The sequence below is a fragment of the Emys orbicularis genome, chromosome 11 (assembly GCF_028017835.1).
Source record: "Emys orbicularis isolate rEmyOrb1 chromosome 11, rEmyOrb1.hap1, whole genome shotgun sequence".
NCBI classification, from domain to species: Eukaryota; Metazoa; Chordata; order Testudines; family Emydidae; genus Emys; species Emys orbicularis.
Window position 1 is genome coordinate 80,787,361 of NC_088693.1, and position 19,550 is coordinate 80,806,910.

General features: G+C 55.9%; 1 long non-coding RNA gene and 1 pseudogene across 1 annotated transcript; both read left to right on the forward strand.

Annotated features, from left to right (window-relative positions):
• Positions 1 to 173: 173 nt before the first annotated feature.
• Positions 174 to 19,237, forward strand: LOC135885374 (butyrophilin subfamily 1 member A1-like; annotated as a pseudogene).
• LOC135885412 (uncharacterized) lies at positions 13,746 to 14,929 on the forward strand. Its single transcript, XR_010561752.1, has 4 exons — positions 13,746 to 14,020; positions 14,207 to 14,227; positions 14,335 to 14,361; positions 14,508 to 14,929. It is a non-coding gene; the product is annotated as an uncharacterized LOC135885412 (long non-coding RNA).
• Positions 19,238 to 19,550: the final 313 nt, after the last annotated feature.

The following is a 19,550-nucleotide window of genomic DNA, read 5'->3' on the forward strand; positions in this document are numbered from 1 at the left end:
GTGACAAGCCTGTTACATGCTGCTGCTGCCTCCATTGGCAAGTTTTGTCGATGAAACTAACGTCAACACAAAAAAATTGACAAAAAGTAATGTCCCCAATGTGAGTTTACATTTGCTCCCTGTGTCGACAGATCGTGTCCACATTCGGGGCACCATTGTCGACAAGATGAGCAATGCACGGTGAGTGTGTATCCCACAGTGCCTGGTGACACCATCTGTCGCTAGGTGTTGTGGGAAGGCGGAAACAGAGCGAAGTGCATCCTGGGACATGCAAAATGTCCCGTCATGCACCTCTTTGTGTCCCAGCCCTCCAATGGTTTCCGGCTTCCTTTTGCGCCGTTTTTCCAACTGTCAGTCTTTGCAAGCGCGCGACAGCATCTGCAGTGAGAGAGGATGGATCCCGCACTTCTCTCCTATGCGCTGTTAGCTGTCGTGAGGACATTGCACATGGCAGTACAGTTACTCGCAAAGTTACACAGAATAAAAACATTGTCCCATTAGAAACCTTTGCCTTTATTTATTTATTTATTGTTAAAAAGGGTAAAACCTCACAACTGTGTGGAGCTCCAGCCCTCATTGTCCAAGCTGTGAGGGGGGGTGGAGTGATGGGGAAACTGAGGAGCACTGTGAATAGTTTTTATAAATGTGATATATGCCATTATGTGCCAGCAATGCCCCTCTGCCATGTACATCGGCCAAACCGGACAGTCTCTCTGCAAAAGAATAAATGGACACAAATCTGACATCAGGAATCATAACATTCAAAAAACAGTCAGAGAGCACTTCAACCTCCCTGGACACTCAATAAAAGATTTAAAGTGGCAATTCTTCAACAAAAAAACTTCAAAAACAGACTCCAGCGAGAAACGGCAGAACTGGAATTCATTTGCAAACTGGACACCATCACATTAGGCCTGAATGAAGACTGGGAGTGGATGAGTCACTACAAGAACTAAAAAAAAAACGAATTTCCCCATCCTAATTTGCCCCTACTGTTACTCACACCTTCTTGTCAACTGTTTGACATGAGCCACCCTGATTACCACTACAAAAGTGATTTTTCATCCTGTTGATGATAACCCACTTTAATTGATTTGTCTAGACCTCCCCACTTGGTAAGGCAACTCCCATCTTTTCATGTACTGCTCTATAGATCTTCCTACTGTATTTTCCACTCCATGCATCTGACCAAGTGGATTCTAGCCCACGAAAGCTTATGCCCAAATAAATTTGTTAGTCTCTAAGGTGCCACAAGGGCTCCTCCTTGTTTTTGCTGATACAGACTAACACGGCTACCACTCTGAAAACTATAACTTATGTCACTCAGGGGTAAATAACCCACACCCCTGAGTGATGTAAGACAGCACTGTGTCAGCGGGAGAGCTGCTCCTGCCTCTCATGGAGGTGGCGTTATTATGCTGGCGGCAGAGCTCTCTCCCACCGGCATAGGGCGTCTTCACCTGACACCCTACAGTGGTGCAGCTGCATCAGCCCAGCCATGCCGTTGTCGTGCTTCTAGTGTAGACTAGCCCGAACTGAAGAGTTTGGCACCTGTTTTCTTTGTACTTGGCCGTGGAATTGGCCCCACCCTTGGAGATGCCCCACTGAACATGCTGCAAGGGCTCATGGACTTTTTCCTTTGTTTACCGGCTAGTCCCCAACTAGCTGGAGTCAGTGGACAGCTGCTCCACCCTTCTGGCAGGAACCAAACCAAAACTGGCTAGTACTGTGTGGAAGCAGAGAAAGAACTGACAGGAAGGGGATGCAATGCATGACAGTTCGTTAGCAAGAGTTAGGCTAACTGTAACCCTAATAACGCGAGATTTGTAGAAGCGAGGAATGTGTGAGGCGAGTGGGAAAGAACTGTGTGAGAAGTTGTTGTGACCTTGTGTAGATAATATGGAATGTAGACTAAGAGTCTACATTAGTGAGCAAAACAAGATATCAGAATGACCTAGGTATAAACAAAATGCAGCTGTTGCTCATTATTGTCTGTAACAAAAGGTATAAATGCTTGCTGTAATTGTTTACCTGTTGAGAGACCTGCTTAGCTCTCTCCCTCTATGCAATTGATAGAGAGAAAGAAAATAAAGTATCTGATTTGCTGTACCCAAACAAAAAGTGAGAACTCTGTTATTCTCCGTTTAAAAGGAACAGCAAGAGAAGCACGGGGGGTGGGGTGGGGAATTACATATAATTTTCACCTTAGACCTTTAACCTCAGTTCCTGTCCGTGGCTCTTGGGCATTTCCCGTGAGTCTGTCGGACCAAAGCCCTGTGAGTCACACCCCTGCTGGGAGAGGACTCGTAGCCTGTGCTCTTCTGGTCAAGAATCCCACTCGGGGAAGGCTCCAGACACTCGTCCCGTCTCTGTCTCTCCTTGGTTCTTTCCCCTCTCTAGGCTGATCTGTGAAATTTCCAAACAGCCTAAGGGCCTCTCTGCCCACAGACTGACCCCGCAATATAAAATCCGTTTGAATTCGCACCTTTGGCTAAGGTACAAGACTCTTGTGTCAGTTAAGATAATTTGGTTTCAGTTTAGCTTGTCAGTAATAACCCCCCACGTGTGATCTGGTGGGGGAGGTGTGTGACCTTAACCCTGCAGTTCCTTGTTGAGTGTTTGGGTTTCTGTTTTGCTGAGCGTGTTTCCCGGCTTTCAGAGGTACTCAAGGGAGCTGGAACAATGTGTATAGTGGGGGGTGCTGAGAGCCATTGAACTAAACTGTAAAACCTGGAGGTGATGGACCCACTTCCAGCCAGGGATGCAGCAGCACCACCAGTCCCAGCTCTTATGGAGGTACCAGTTTTCTGCTACTCACGTCTGCATTCTGCAAGGGTACAAGGCCCTGTCAAGGCAACCCGAACTCCCCTGTAACAAGGTTTTTTATTAGCGAATTAATTTAGGGCTTGTCTACACGTACATGTGCACTGGTTTCAATGAACTAGTGCAAACTTCTGTGTGGACACTTACATGGGTTTGGAAATGGCTTATACTGATTTAGCTTGAGTCAATTCCTTCCTGATTTCAGAGTGTCCACACCAGGAATTTGCCCTTGATTAACTAAATCAGTTTAGCTAAATTGGAGCAAGTTGGTGCATAGAAAAGTCCTGACATTAACTTTACCTGCTGTATATTAAATAGGAATCTGACCAGATTAACTGACCAGTCACACTCATGGACTCACATTTGATTATTAGTTTAATAGGAAATGGCTTTTGATAACGCTGCAATAAAGCTTTTGGGTCATTACTGGGCACTGTAGGATTATCACAAGTACATTTATTTTTTCTGTAGGTTTGGGCTCTGCTCCTGCCATCTCTGTGGAGGGACATCAGGACAGAGGGGTCCGGGTGGTGTGTCAATCATCCGGATGGTACCCACAGCCCAAGGCTCAGTGGAGAGATCTCCAGGGGCAGCTCTTACCATCAGCCTCTGAAAACATATCCCGAGAGGCCGATGGCCTGTTTCAAGCAGAGATTGCTATTGTTCTAACAGAAGAGTCCAACCAGAAAGTGTCCTGCTGTGTCAGGAGCCCCCGACTCGACCAGGAGAGAGAGTCAGCGATTTCCATAGCAGGTCAGTGCCCGTCCGTGCCGCACATGGATGGGCTGAGATGCTGCAGACGTGGGCGGAGAGTATTTATCATTGTGTCTCCTATGTATGGGCCTGGGCCTTCATGGTGCTGAGCACGTCTTGAAAAGTCCTGAGCAACCTCAGTTGTCTTTGGTTATGTCTACACTGCGATTGAAAACCCACTGGTGGCCTGTGCCAGCTGACTCAGGCTGAGGGGCTGTTGAATTGCGATGTAGATATTTGCGCTTGGGCTGGAGACCAGGCTCTACGACCCTGTGAGGTGGGAGAGTCCCAGAGTCCGAGCTTCATCCTGAGCCCGAACGTCTCCATTGCAATTAAACAGCCCCTTCGCCCGAGCCCAGTGAGGCTGAGTCAATTGGCACGGGCCAGCTGCTGGTACTAATTACAGTGCAGACGTACCTTCAACTCCAGTAGGAACTGAGGTGTTTAGCACCTTGCAGGCGGGGGCCGCCATTGGCCAGATTTTCGTAACAGCTCAGTACCCAGCAATCACCACTCTTCTCAGTGGGCCTGGGGGAGGGAATTCTCCTTTGCTGTGCTGTAGTGAGGACTATGTTGGAATTGCAGGCTGTCACTTTAAGATGTGGGGGGGTGGGGGGGTGTTCCAGGTCCTGTTTGCAGGGTAGAGGTCTCCGTAGCAAAGTGTGTGAGCAGAATCAGGGCTTGTTAGTTCACAGCAGGCTGGGGTGTCAGTCTGCCTCTCACTAGCTTGCCGCACACTAACTGTCTGTGTGGACCCTGCTACACACACTAACAATTCCATAGTGCGCTTTGATCTCCCCTGCTTTGAAACAGGAACAAAGCAACGTGCACCAGGGAACTTTCCATGTACAGCAGCAGGGTGCACCCAGCCAGTTAGTGTGTAGCAGACTAGTGCATGCAAGGTAGATTGACACCCCAGCCTGACGCGCACTAACTGTTCCCATAGACAAGCCAACGTAAAGCAAGGTGAGGTGAGTTGTGCCTGCTGCCTTAGGGAGCTGCCCCTCTCTGTTGTGGGTTCTTGTGGGTTAAGGTTCTGGATTCTAAGACATAAAGTCGAGTTACGCTGCAGCCTTCCAGACAGAGCATTTATGTTTGTGTCTCACTGCTCTCTGTGTGCTGTGACCATCGCGGTTCTCAATGGGGTGGGGAAGGGAATTCTCTGCTCTCAGTGAGAGGTGCTGGGTGCTGAGTATTTATGGACATCTGGCTAATGAAGTCATTTTTCCTGACTAGAACAAGAGAGCCCTGGATATGGCCTGAGCATCGCTATTTAGATTACACCTGAAAATACCAGCAATGGAAGTTCAGGCCCAAAGTATGGAAAAACAAAATCTTACCCAAGAACTTCTTAATTGTTAGGGGGGGAAAAAGGTTCAGATTTTATGTACTATTACCTACCACATAACTTGGTTAATACACAATGGATATTTCATCACTCTATAATAATAAGAACGTTGCATTTGTAAAGCACTATTCATCTGAGGTCTCAAAGTGCTGCACTGCTGGTTAGTCTACGCTATGCGCAGTATTACCTGATTGTTGTGTCCATGGCACACACACCGAGAGTTGACGACAAAACATAAACACTCTTCCTGAAAGGTTGCACTGTCACCCTGCTTTATTTCTAAGAATCCAGAACTGTAACACACCACAGCCAAATACAGAGAGAGACAAAGCAGGCTGCTCCCTAAGGCAGAGAACCAGAACTCACCCCAGCCTGCTCTAGGCTGGCTCTTTGCAGACTGACTGCAGAGGACCCAGATGCACGCTTCCTACACAGCCCTTTAGCCTGCAAACAGCACCAAGAAATCCCTCAGGATTTCAAGTGTCAGCATGTAATTTTTACAGTTTTCAATACACCCCACTAATCACTTAGCAAAGGACCCTCTAGTCAGCCATTGCCCCAGGGCCAGGGAAGAGGACTCTGGAGGAATTTTTACTCTGAATCTCCAGTCTCAACTTCTGTTTGTATTAAAATCCTGCATGAATGTATTTTGGGCCAGACTCTCCGATGAACCTGAGCCCCAGTGAGCACAGGGGAGTTGGGGGGGTCAGGCAGCTGGTCACAGCTCTCTGATTCTGAGGGCCAGGCTGCGCTGCCTGCAGCCCTGGGATCACTTAGAGCAGCCTAGGGCAGAGGTAATCGATTATTTTTTGCCAAGGTCCAAATTTTTTGGTCAAGGTCCAGACTCCAGAGAAAATAAAATAAAAAACAACAACATTGACAATAATAAGTAAATAAAAAGATTTTGGGGTCCATTTAAAAGCCTCCAGCAGTCTAGATTTGTCCCGCAGTCCATCTACTGACTACCCCGGCCTAGGGAATGCTTGAAATTATGCCAGTGGGAGGTAGGTGTAGCATAGCAGAGTCCTCTCCCTTTCCCCCTCCCATTAATTAACCATGTTCAGTAACCAGGCTAAAGGTTGGAGTTTCATTGGCTTAATAATAAAGCGCCCAGGAGCCACATCTCCCTGTGTATTTCCCTGTGAGAGTCTTTTAACTAGTCATGGTGTCACCATTGTCACAGTGTCCTGCCTTCGTTCTACGCATGTTTGCTCCCAACTCAATGGCACTTTCTCTTGCAGAGCTGTTTTGCCCGAGGGTCAGTCGCTGGAGGGTGGCTCTGGGGGTGATCCTGCCTCTCCTGGCTGTTCTCGTTGCCCTGGCCGGTTACTGCTTCTGGAGCCAACACAGAGCGAAAGGTAAAGTAAGGAGAGGGGTGGGGGGAACTTGATGAGAGAGCGAGAGAGATACAGGGATAAATGTTCGGAGGCGTTTCAGGCAGTGGGAGCCAGGCTGAGGGTGAAGGGAGAGCTGGATAAATTATGACTTCACATGTGAACTGAGAAGTGTCAAGTGGTCCCCCCCCTTCAGCTCTCACTCAGGGATCCCAGGTGAATGTGACTCTGAACTGTTCCATGGGGATCAGCCTGGCTCAGATGGAAACACCCATGTGGGGCTCAGTGAGCAGGGCTGAGAGCTCCGACATACGTAACTTGGCTGCTTGCAGGAAAACCAGAACACACAGCCGAGGCTGGGGGTACTTATGGCCCAATTCTGCCCTTCAGTCTGTGCATGAACTGCTCCCACCTCCCATCCCTCCACCTAGGTGAGCAGGAACTGTGGATGGGTGAAATAGAGGTTGTGCAAATGGAAATGTTAGCGGTTACCCTGAGCATAGCTAATGTATGTCTTCACTGCCGACATTAAAGCGCTGCTGCAACAGCACTTCAACGTGGCCGAGTAGTTGCGGCTCCAGCGCTAGGAGAGAGCTCTCCCAGCGCTGTAACAAACCTGCCCCCACGAGGGGAGTAGCTGCTTCCAGCGCTGGGGCACTGTCTACACGGCCACTCTACAGCGCTGAAACTTGCAGCGCTCGGGGGGAGGTGTTTTTTCACACTCCTGAGCGAGAAAGTTTCAGCGCTGGGAAGTGGCCGTGTAGACATGGCCTAAGCTTTGCTCAGCCTGAGATCCTGCTACAGGAACAGGGCAGTGAACTCTCTAGTGTAGTATAAGTGCTCAGCTGTAGGTTTTTCTCTAGTCACAACAGGCAGAACTGCCCTTCACTGATCTGTACTTTCATAGGGAAGCTGGGGTTTTCAAAGCTGCCTTAAGGGTCTAAATACTCAGGTTTGTTTAAAATCCCCAAGGCAGCTGTGAAAGTCCCACCCGGAGGGTTTCTCGCCTGAAGGGCTGTGAAGTGTATGGAGAAATGTCCCAGTGTCGGAAGGACTGGGAAGGGGAAATGTCTGGTACAATGATTTCCCAGTGGGGATGGAAGCAGGTAATTCAGAGAGGCAGAGAGGAGCTGTGCTGTGTACTTGTGAACGCTGGAACTGGGTGCTGCACCTTTAGAACTGTCACCTACACACACTGTCAGCACCAGGTGTGAACTGGGTCAGTCCATGGCTCTATGTGGCTTGAGTCCATAGGATTGCCAACCCCAAATGTTCAAAAATCATGAGTCAGGCTCACTAAAGCCAATCTCCGGATTTTTGAAATCATGAGATTGTGTAAGAATAACAGCTTTGGGGTTCGTTTTATTTGCCTTCTGCTTTTTGAGCCTTTAGGGTGCACTGGGGTCACATTTTGAAGCTTTCTCCACAGCCACAAGGGCTAGAAATGTACTTTTTCTTTAAGAAGGAAGCCTGAAATCCTCACATCTCCACCTGACTCCAGGAGCTGGGGCTTTAAGCAGGGCCAGCTCTGGCTTTTTTGCCACCCCAGGCAAAAAAGCCTCCCGCCGGAGCGCGGCAGGGGAGGGCGCTGAGCCCGGCTGCGGGCCGCTCTCCCCGACCAGCCGGAGTGCCGGGGGGAGGGCGGCAAGCCTGCCGCAGCTCCGCTGGCAGCCAGAGCCCCGGGAGGAGGGCGGCGAGCCGGCCGGGGCTCCGCTCTCCCCGGCGGCCAGAGCACTGGGGGGAAGGGCGGTGAGCCCGGCCGGGGCCCCGCTCTCCCCGGCGGCCAGAGCGCCGGGGGGAGAGCGGCGAGCCCAGCCGGGGCCCCGCTCTCCCCAGCGGCCAGAGCGCTGGGGGGAGGGCGGCGAGCCCGGCCGGCCCCCTCCAGGTGCCGCCCCAAGCACAAGCTTGGTGGGCTGGTGCCTGGAGCCGGCCCTGGCTTTAAGGAAAACGATCATTACCATGAGACTCATGTCCAAATCATGAGTTGGCAAAACTGAGCCCATGTTTAGGTGACAGGGATTCACTCATTTTGAGTCGTGTATAAAATTTGTCTGTGTGCCCAGAGAGAGCTAGGTTGGGCTCGTTTCCAAACACTAAACAATCAGAACAGTGAACTGTCAGTGTCTTGTTCCCTGGGCCTTGCAGAGAGTGCACTGGTGAGCTGTGTGGCTAGGCTGCTGTAATAACACAAACGCACTCAGGACTTGCACGGCTGGTCTGAGACGCTGCTCACACCGGGCACAAGATGGTCTCGCTCAGGCTGTGCTCAGCAGTGACTGGCAGACATGACGCTACCTCCATTTCCAGCAGTGCTGGTACCCCAGGGCTGACACACCAAGGGGACGAGCTCCCAGCGGGACAGAGCTGATCTTAGAGGTGATGCCTGGAGAGGCCTATCCACATCCCCCTCCCTGGCTCCTGCTGACCTGAGCACCCAGCTCCACCCCATTCTTAGCTGGGGAACCCCCATCTACCCAGGCCCCAGGGGGAGCTGTTCCCATGTGTCACTGTCCCACAAGATTAGAAGCTGGCCTGGGATGGGAGTGCAGGGACCTCCTACAGCAGAGCTGCCTTAAACAATAGGAACTTTACCATTAACGTGTGTTCTCCCCCTTTTCTCCCCCCAGAGACGCTGCGATCTGAACTGGAGAGCGAGAAAGGTCAGTGACTGGGCCAGTTACACTAACTGACATTAGGGTTGTTCCCATAAACACAACAGTGTGAAATCTCATCTTTCCCCCTTTTCTCCCCCAGAGACGCTGCGATCTGCACTGGAAAATGAGCAAGGTCAGTGTGTGGGGCCAATGGGGTGGGATAATGTTTATATGAGAATGTTTCCCCAAAATGTGGTGGATCAGTAAACTAGAGATTGCCAGGCGGGGGGACATTTGGAATGAAGCCAAAGGGAGGCTGGGACTCAGTGCAAAGATCGTCACAGGACAAGGATTCCCTCCCTCACCCTGGGGACATGGCTGTGCCTGGAGGGCCAGTGGGAAGAGATGGCTCCGGCTTCGGCTATGGGAGCTGCGTGGGCTGCAGCAGGGACACTGCAGAGTAATGGGGGCGGTGATGGGTGGGAAATGAGCAGAGCCCCCCCCCCCCCCATTTCAGCTGGCATTGTGGTGGGAAGGGATTTGCACAGAAATGATTCCGATGGGGAGAGAGGGGAGAGGGAGAGTAAATGTGTATGCTGGAGAAAGTGTAAAACACCCGTGCGGTGGAACTATTACAAAGAAGGTGCTAGTGTTTGAACGGGTGAGGGGGAATGTCTCCGTAACAGCACCAGAGCCCCAGCAGTGAGCTCAGGGCTGCTCGCACTGACCCAGACGGGCTCTGAAGGGGGAGGGGCCATTTGTCCTAAGAAACCCCATGGAAATTACAGACCTAGAACCCTGAGCCCAGGCCTGAGTAGCCCTAGCCCGGCCGGGCCAGGGTCATTCCTGGGGATTGTTAAACACTGTCTCACAGGATCCCTCACATGGGATCCCCCCTTCCACAGCCATGTAAAGAGGGAAGCGGCAGGATTTCACCCTCGGTGACCAGTGCGGGTGTGTGTGTGTACATGTGTGTACACGTGTGGTATCCAGGACCAGGAGGCATTTGGTACTTGGGGAAAGGAGGGAGAATGTATCTCCCTCTCTCTCCCCTCCCTGTTTTAGCATGACCAGAGATCACACTGTATTTGGATGGAAGAAGGAGGGGCTGAATTCACTGTTCCTCACCCCAGCAATCTTTGATGACAAGTAGCTGCCCCACTGCCCCCGCCCCCTTCCCCACCAATATCTGCCCTTGCCCCACTGCCCCCCTCACCAGTACCTGTCCTTATCCAGCTGTGAGGGAGAAGCTCACGAGTTGGGTGTTTCTGCTGAAATGATCAGCAGAGAGGTAACTGCAAATGGTGACCATTTAATGGTCAACCAGGCTTTAGTGTCAGCATCCCAGCCCCACTGTGCTGAGTGTGAGCAGCCAACAGCGCTGCCTGCAGACTCAGGCAGATCTCCCTGGGCTGGTGCACTGGTCACAGCCAGGTCACTTGCTCAATGTCCCCTCTGTTGCCGGCACAGAGTGCCCATGGAAAGCAACAGCGGGGTTCATTGCCCGGTGTGCTTCACGCCAGTGAACACACCAGGGTGGAGAAGCAATCAAAGTTTATTTGAGATCTCAAAGCGGTGCAAGGAGACTGGCACATCTCAGATCAAGCACCCTGAGACAAGCAGTTTTCCCTTTTTATTCTTTTTGCAGCTAGGCTTTTCCCTTCCCCCTCCCTTCCTCCTATAATAGTTTACATTAAGCAAGTAGCAAGCAATTACATTTAAGCAGTTAAGTCATCTTGGCGGCTATAAGTCCAGCTTGTTAGTAACTTCTCCTTGAATTATTATCTTGTCCCTTTCCTTTGATTTGTTATCTTGCCTTTCAGCCAGAAGTATGCAGGCCTCATTCTTACCGCTTGGTACCGGTATGAGCGGTGCTGCACCTGATAAACTGTTACACATTCCAATTTCTGCATCTGGCTTTTGAGGTCGATTAGAGTTTAAACATGGAAGGAGTTTGGTTCATTTAGGCCTAGTGCAGGAAGGCTTCATCGACACTCGTGGTCTTCCACTCTCCCGAGTTACCTAGGGTTATGCCTAATGACACCAACACCTCCACACCCAGAAAGGCTGGACACATTTAATACATTTAATACATGAGATTTTTCACTTCCACTTCAACCCCGTTATGTCATTAAAAGGCCCAGAGCAGAGTAACAGGGCACCAGGAGTCTGGATCCAGCTGGGGCAGATTCCTCCACTGCAGGCTGGGCAGAGAACAGCTGCAGGCTGCCCTTTGAGGGCCCCCTCACAAGCCCTATTGTAGGGGTGTCTGGGAGATGGGACTGGGAACACGAGGGGTGTGTCAGGGCCAGACCACAGCGCAAGGAAAATGGCACCCTGGATGAACTTGTATTTTAGTGCCCCTGACCCCCATGGGCACAGTGCTCCCCCCATACGCCTTGGTCCCTGTGGGTGCCCCCCATTGCTCCTGGCCCCCATGGGCTCCCCGGGCTCCTCATCCCCCCTTCACCCCAACCCCTGCACTGTGCCCCCTTCGCCCCAATCCCTGCCCCCATGTCCCTAATCCCCTCACTCCCTACCTCCTGTGTCCCTAACCCCTGCACTGTGCCCCCTTTGTCTCTACCCCTGCACCCCCCTCCTGTGTCCACGTGGGGAAACTGACCTGAATGCATGGAGCATCTGGCATTGCTGCTCGCTCCCCCCCTCGAATACTGCTCCTCTGTGCACCCCTAGGGGCTGTGAGGGGGGAGCGAGAAGTGACATCAGGGCTTCCTGCATCCAGGTCACTGCTCCCCCCCCCCCCCCACACACACATACACAGATTCCTCTGCCAGGAGGAAGCAGGGAGAAATCTGCCCCCTCCCCCCGCCCCCCCACAGACATCGCCCCTGAGTTTTCAGTGCTCCCCTGGCAATCAGGAGCAGTTTCTGACACTGCATAAACCAGGCCAGAAAAACTCACTCTTAGTACGGAATGTGTGTGTTGACATGGAGCCTTATACAGATGTAACAAGAGCAATTTAAATTCCCACCTTACCTTTTCCTGGTGTAACCTTCTCATACAGACGAGCCCTGTGTTACAGCGGGGGCTGATTTGGCATCCAGAGCACCCAGGATCAGGAGGATATGGGGGGGGGGCCCTTAAAGCTGCCTGAGCCCCATGTGCCCCTGGGCTGCAGGTTCTGAGCACAGAATCTCACCCTGAGAGTTTAGATCATGGAGCACAACAATTATGTGGCAAATCATTAATGAGAGGGTAGCACTTTGCTGATTTGAGGCCTCGCTTCACTCAGCCAAAAGGGAAAGGAGACAGCCACTTATTCAGCATTTGTGTGTCCCCTAGGGTTACCATATTTCAACACTGAAAAAAAGGACACTCCACGGGGGCCCTGGCCCTGCCCCAACTCCGCCCCCATTCCAACCCCTTCCCCAAAGTCCCTGCCCCAACTCTGCCCCCTCCTCTGAGCACCCCGCATTCCCCCTCCTCCCTCCCGCTCTGATCTTGGTTGGGGGTTGCTAAGTGCTTCCCCGCTCCCCACTCGCCCCGCAGCCCCTATGCCCCTGCCTGCCCTGCTCCTCCTCACCCTGCAGCCTCTGCACCCCCCCGCCCCTGCAGCCTCTGTGACCCCTGCTCCCCACTCGCCCTGCAGCCTCTGCACCCCCCCGCCCCTGCAGCCTTTGCAACCCCCCATTGCCCTGCAGCCTCTGTGACCCCCACTCACCCTGCAGCCTCTGCACCCCCCGCCCCTGCAGCCTCTGAGACCCCCGCTCCCCATTCGCCCTGCAGCCCCTGCACCCCCCCATTGCCCTGAAGCCTCTGTGACCCCTGCTCCCCATTCGCCCGGCAGCCTCTGCACCCCCTGCCCCTGCAGCCTCTGTGACCCCCACTCGCCCTGCAGCCCCTGCACCCCCCGCCCCTGCAGCCTCTGTGACCCCCACTCGCCCTGCAGCCCCTGCATCCCCCGCCCCTGCAGCCTCTGTGACCCCCACTCACCCTGCAGCCTCTGCACCCCCCGCCCCTGCAGCCTCTGAGACCCCCGCTCCCCATTCGCCCTGCAGCCCCTGCACCCCCCCATTGCCCTGCAGCCTCTGTGACCCCTGCTCCCCATTCGCCCGGCAGCCTCTGCACCCCCTGCCCCTGCAGCCTCTGTGACCCCCACTCGCCCTGCAGCCCCTGCACCCCCCGCCCCTGCAGCCTCTGTGACCCCCACTCGCCCTGCAGCCCCTGCACCCCCCGCCCCTGCAGCCTCTGTGACCCCTGCTCCCCACTCGCCCTGCAGCCTCTGCACCCCCCCACTGCCCTGCAGCCTCTGTGACCCCCACTCGCCCTGCAGCCCCTGCACCCCCCGCCCCTGCAGCCCCTGCGACCCCTCCTCCCCACTCGCACTGCAGCCTCTGCGCCCCCCGCCTGCTCTGCCCCTGCACCCCCCCGCCCCTGCAGCCTCTGTGCCCCTGCCTGCCCTGCTCCCTCGCTCACCCAGCAGCCTGTGCCTGGCGGGGGCATCGAACGCTCAGCAGCGACCGGGGCGGCACGGGTCCCTGCAGCCCCGGCCACAGCCTCCTTCCTGCCGCCGCCGAGCACGTTCCCCAGCCTGTCTGTACCCGCTGGAAACAGCTCCCGCGGCGCCGGGTTCCAAGCCGTGCAAGGTGACGGGGCCGCAGGAAGGGTCCCCCAGTGGCCGGGGGGTCCCCGCCCGCGAGGGAAGCCCAAGCTGCTGGCTAGGCCCGGCCTCCCCGTGGTCCTGCGGGCTCGGCTGGGGCGCGCAGTCCTCCCGGCCTGCGGGGGCAGCAGCGGCCCCTCCACCGCCTTCTGCAGCTGCGCCCCCCCCCCCCCCCGCCCGAGCTCGCTACAATGTAGCCGGGCTGCGCTGCGGACCCGGCGGGTCGTGCTGAGGCCGGGCGGACCCTGGCTTATGCTGCCTCCCTATTTTCCCGGACATGTTCGGCTTTTTGTGAATTCCCCCTGGACGGGGATTTGAGGACCAAAAAGCCGGACATGTCCGGGGATATCTGGACGTATGGTAACCCTAGTGTCCCCAGTATAACGCTAGCAGTGGGAATAGCTCGGCAGAGCGCCCCTGTGTTTTTTCTACTTCCTACCAGTAGAAAATTGACTCCTATGAGTTTGCAACAATTGAAGTTAAATCTTCTGCCTTGTAACACCCCTCTCTTGTTGTTCACTTCCAGCAGCACATCGTGCAGAGAAAGGTAAGCTCCCTCTGTTCATTGCATTGGGAGGGGAGGGGGAATCTCAGACTTTACAACAAGGTTCATAGACCCCCAGGGCAGATGTTCCTTAAGAGTCAGTTTGGTTTGTGTGGTGTGGGATCTTACTGAATAGCCTCCTTTTTCTTTTAATATGTGTTTACGTGTTTCTCTTTGCTTTACTTTTAGCGACACTGCAGGGTGAACTCAGTAAGTTGGCTTCTATTCCTAATATAAACCTTGCTGCAAAATTGTCTCCTGTTCGGAGTGTCTGTGTGCAGGGGAGGTCTCATCTCTCTGTCTGTGTTTGGTTGCAGAGTGGAGAATCGCCCTACTAAACGCAGGTAAATAAATGCGCATTTCCCTAATCGACAGTTACCGTGTAGATAATATATTTTTCTCTTATCATAAACGTGGTTAGAGATTGTTTTCTATTCAGCAAGTCTGTGTTCAGGGGCGTTCTCATCTCTCTCTATTGGCTTGATTTCAGGTTGGGAGAAACCTGCATATTGTCGGGCTAACTGTGCTGTGAAATGTGATCTGTCACAACCCCACCGCCCCCGGGAGCCCCCTGCTCCTTTTCTTTGGAGAAGTGCTGAATAACGAGAGACTATTTCCCCTGGGCTTCACCTTCCCAGGGTGGTACCTGGGTCGTGCCTCACAGACATTATCTCATCTAACCTTAATAGGCCTTAAACTGCTCAGATCTCCCCTCCCAACAGCAGGGGTTGCATGTCATACAGGTCTGAAAGCTGCAATTCCCATCTGTAATAACAGGAAGAGCTAACAGCTGTTCGGTGTCTCCATGGCTCTGGGGTGAGGCAGGCCCTGGCCCCACTGCAGGGGCAGGTGTTTTTAGAACCAGATTGTGACGCTCACGGACAAGTAAAACTGCCTCCGCGGCAGCGTTTCTGCCTCTCAGCGGTGGCTGCGCTCTGCTCGTCATTCGCACCCAGGCTGCTGCCTGGCCCTGTGTGCCCTGGTGCAGGCGGGGAGACGGGGCAGCTCCAGCAGGGGTCAGTGAGCCCAGGGGACCTGCACACACTTTGCGGCACCAGTAGCCCGGGGGTCAATGAGCGCTGTGGTATCCTACCGCACAGAGCGGGCAGGGAGGGGGCGCCTGGGCCCGTTACATGGGAACTGTTAGAGGGTCCTGTCCACAAGCTCAGTAACAGTGGGGAGGCTGAGGGCCATGGTCACTGCGGGGGCAGGGGACCAGCTGGCTCAGGGGGGCAGTGAGGGGAGCTGGGGCCGTTCACTCCCCAGTCACTGATCCCAGCCCAGGCTCACAGGAGGTCACATCATCACTCACATTAACGGCAGCTTCCCCGGCCATCTCCGCAGGGAGGCCCAGGCCTGACTGGGCCGCAGGGACGGTTCCTCCCCAGGGAGAGGTTCCAGCAGGGTTCAGGGCTGAGCCACGTCGGCAGGACGGTGCGGGGCTCACACGGCCGCTGTGACGTCCTCGTACCTCGATACACAGAGCTCCAGCAGCTGGGTGTAACCCCCATTCGTACCCCCAGCTCTGATCTCACCGACACTGCCCCACGACCCCTGTTCCTCTCGGGTGGGAGGGGGTGAGTACCAGTCCCAGCCGCTGGTCCCAGGGGCACATCTGGGTATTTGCCAGGTGCGCAGAGCTCTCCGGGCGGAGACACTTTCACGCTGACCCAGGAATCGGTGCTGGAGGCCCCACTGCCCAGGAGGCCGAGGGCTCTCGCTCCCCTGCCCTGGGGTGAAGGGAGGGGCCCTGGGGCTGCTGCTCCCCGTCCCAGGAATGTGGAGAAGGGGACGTGGACACAGACAATGTCCCCGCGTGCGCTGGGAGGGGCAGACCCGGCTCCACCCTGGGCTTCAGAGCCCGAGCTCCAGCCTGAGCCCGAACGTCTACACGGCTATTGTCAGTGCCAGAGAGGGAGCCCGCAAGCCCCGTCCCCCCGGCTCTGGGACTCGCTGCCGCGGGCTGTGTAAACGAACCCAAAGTGACTCCAGAGTCTGGGGGTGAAAGTTCCCAGTGTCTGACCCAGGGCTGGTTAATGAGAGCGAGGGGGGGGCTGGTGCAGTCGTTAGATGGAGACACCTGAGCCCCTGGGGCTCTGAGACGTTCTCTGTGACCATTATCCGCGCTGGGAGATGCCCAGGTGCAGCTGCAGAGGGTCTGTGCCGCTCGCAGAGTCCACGGGACAAATCACTCTGGGCAGAGAGTTCAGGCTGGAGCTGAGTCTCCATTTGCAGCCTGATTTGTGGGGTGAGATCGGGGGGGGGGGGGGGGAATTTTCCTACCAAGGGCAGATTTAACGGCAGTTCTGGAGTGTTTCATAGCTGATGTCCTGAGCCCGGCCTGCCTGTCACTGTGCGTTGCTGGGGATGTTGACAATCATCACTGCAAGTCCCTGGGATTTTTGGCTCCTAAGTTGCTCAGACAGGTTTGCAGTGGAGCTGGGGGAAATTTGGGTGCAAATAGTTTTTTTGCAGAAAAATTGTATTTTGGGTCGACAGAAACTATTCCCGAATCCATGTTGAGTTTCCTGAATGGTTTCAATGAACAGAAGGTGCCGCCACTTCCCTTCTCGCCTTTATCCCAGTGGCTGGGCCCTCAGCTGGGAGCCCCTGGTCCAATCCCCCTGTGTGATGTGGGGCAGGAATAGGAAGGTGGGTCTCTCCCCCCCCCAGGTGAGGGCTGGAACTGCTGGGCTCCAGGTGTCTGACGTGGGGTCCCTCAATCTCTCCTGCTGAAGCCCCCCCCAGTGTCTCCTTGCCCCTCTCTGCCCCCTGGTGCCCACCCCTCCCCCCAGCCCTCCTTGTGTCTGCCCCTCTGCTCACCCCCCTCAATCCCCCTGTCACCTGCCCTTTCCCTCTGCACCCTCCTGGTGCCTGCCCCTTCCCTCACTGCCACTGCCCCCGGCACCTGCCGCTCCCCTCCCCCCCTTCCACACTGGTCCCCGCCCCCACCATCCTCTGCCCCCATCACCCATGACTTCCCCCATTCCCTGCCTTCCTGGTGCCTACCCTGCCCTCACACCATCCTGCTCCTAGCACCCACCCCACCCCCTTCCCTCCCTTTGCCTGCCCCGTCCTTTCCCCTTCTGCCCCCAGCACCTGCCCCTCCCCCTGCCCCTCTGGCACCCACCTCTTCTCTTGCCCCCTCCCCTACACCCAATACCTCTTCTTGCCCCTTGTTGGCCACAGCGCCAACCCCACTCCACGCTGCACCACTGTCCCCCGGCGCCTGCCCCATGGCTGTCCGTCCATCTGCTCGCCCCCCTCTGCCCCCTGGATTTCACCCCTCCCCTCGTGCCCCTCTAGCCCCATGTCACACACCCCTTCCCTTGCCCTCCCACCCACTGATGACCACCCTTCCCTCGCCCTTCATTTGCCCTGGTGCCCGACCCATCCCATGCCACACCCCTGCCTCCCAGAGCCCACCTCTCCCCCACTCTGTCCTGCCAATGCCTGCCCCGGCCCCATTCCCCCCTCACCCTCTGGCACAAGCCCCTTCCCTTCCCCCCCCCCTTGATGCCTGTCCCTTCCTTTGTACACCCGCCCGCCACCTTCCCCTTATTTCTCCCCCCATCCGTCCTGTCGCCCCCTCTGCCTCCCTGATACCTGCACCCCCCTCCAGTGTCCTGGTGCCAGCCCCTCCCTTCACTCCTCCTCTGCCCCCCTGAGGCCCATCTCTACCATTGCCCCCTCTGCCTCCCTGGTGCCGTCTCTTCCCTTGCCTCATTTTGGGCATCCTGGTGTAAGCCCTTCCCCATACCCCATCTCTGCCCCATAGGTGCCCACCCCTCCTCTCCCCCTCTCCTAACCTCTGGGTCCTGCCCCTCCCCTCTTCCTCCATCTGTCCCCCTGGTGCCCCCTAGGGCCTGCCCTTCTCCACACCCTACTTTCTACCCCCCTGTGTGCACCTGATCCCTTGCCCCCACTCTGCCCCTGGTGCCTGCCCCTCTCCACTCTCCCTTCCTTGCATCTGCCCCACTGCTCAGCCCCCACATCCCTTCTGGTGACAGTCCCGCCCCCCCATACTCCTGGCACCCACCCCTCATGCCCCTCTCCCCCTTGATGACTGCCCCTTCTCTCGCTCCCCTGCTGCCCCCTCGGGTCTGCCCCACCCCTCGCCCCCTATGGCCCTCTGGCACCCGCCCTGCCCCTCACCCCTCTCCCTCCCCTTGTCACCTGAGCCTTCCCCTGCCCCTCCTTTTCCCTGGTGCCAGCCCCTCCTAGTACCCCCTGCCTTCCCAATGCCTGCCCCATTGGAGCTCCCCCCATTCCCTCACACCCCTACAGTGCCCCTGGTGTCCCCCCTTCCCTGGCTTCCCTGTGCCCCTGGGGTCTGCCCCCTTCTTCTGCCCTGGCACCCACCCCTCCCCCTACCCCCTGCAACCTGCTCTTCCCTTCCCCCATCCCGTCCTCCTGGTGCCCCCCCTTCCCTTGTCCCCCCTTGCCCTTGTGCCTGCCCCTCCCCCTGCCTCCCCTTTGCCCCACCTCTTTCCTCTCTAACATCCCTTTGTCCCCTCCCCCCCTGCTGCCCTCCCCTTCCCCCACCCCACTGACACCTTTCCCCCCTCCCCCCCCCACACAGCGATTAACGGGGACGCAGGTTCATTTCCCTTTGATCCCAGTGACCGGCCCCTGCCCCCAGCACTGACTCTGTGACTCTCTCCCCAGTGAACGTGACTCTGGATCCCAACACGGCGAATCCCCACTTTGTCCTGTCTGAGGATTGAAAATGTGTGAGACTTGGAGACACACGCCAGGGTCTGCCCCACAACCCTGAGAGATTTGATTATAGTGCCTGTGTCCTGGGCGCTCAGGGGCTCCCGGGCGAGCGGCGTTACTGGGAGGTGGAGGTGGGAGACAAGCCTGGCTGGACTCTGGGGGTTTGTAGGGAATCTGTGAGCAGGAAGGGGCAGGTCCCACTCACACCTGGGAATGGATACTGGACCGTGCGGCTGAGGGGTGGGGAATACAAGGCCTGTACCGCCCCCCCCAACCCTCCTCCCCGTGAGCGTCAGGCCCAGGCGGGTGGGGATTTTCCTTGACTATGAGGGGGGCGAGGTCTCATTTTACAATGTGACTGACAGGTCCCTTCTCTTCACTTTCACTGGCTCCTTTTCCGGGACGCTCCGCCCTTGTTTCTATCCTGGGCTCAGTGCTGGGGATACAAACGCGGCTCCCCTGATAATCTGCCCGGTCTCAGCTCAGGCCAGAGGGAATTAGGGTGGCCAGGTGTCCGGTTTGGAACCATACACCCGGTTGAAAAGGGACCCTCCCCAGCCCGGTGAAAATGAGCGAGTGAGTGAGGGTGGGGAAGAGCAAGTGACGGAGGGAGGGGGGTGGAGTGAGCGGGGCGGGACCTCAGAGAAGGGGGTTCAGTTTCGTTTGATCAGAAAGTTGGCAACCCTGGAGGGAATCTGTGTCCCTGACAGTGACCCCGCGGCAGAGACTGGCCCCTCCCAGCGCTGACCAGCCCCCAGGCCTGTTCCCGGGGGATGGTCTAAAGGGCATCACCTGCCTGACCCCCCCGCCCCGT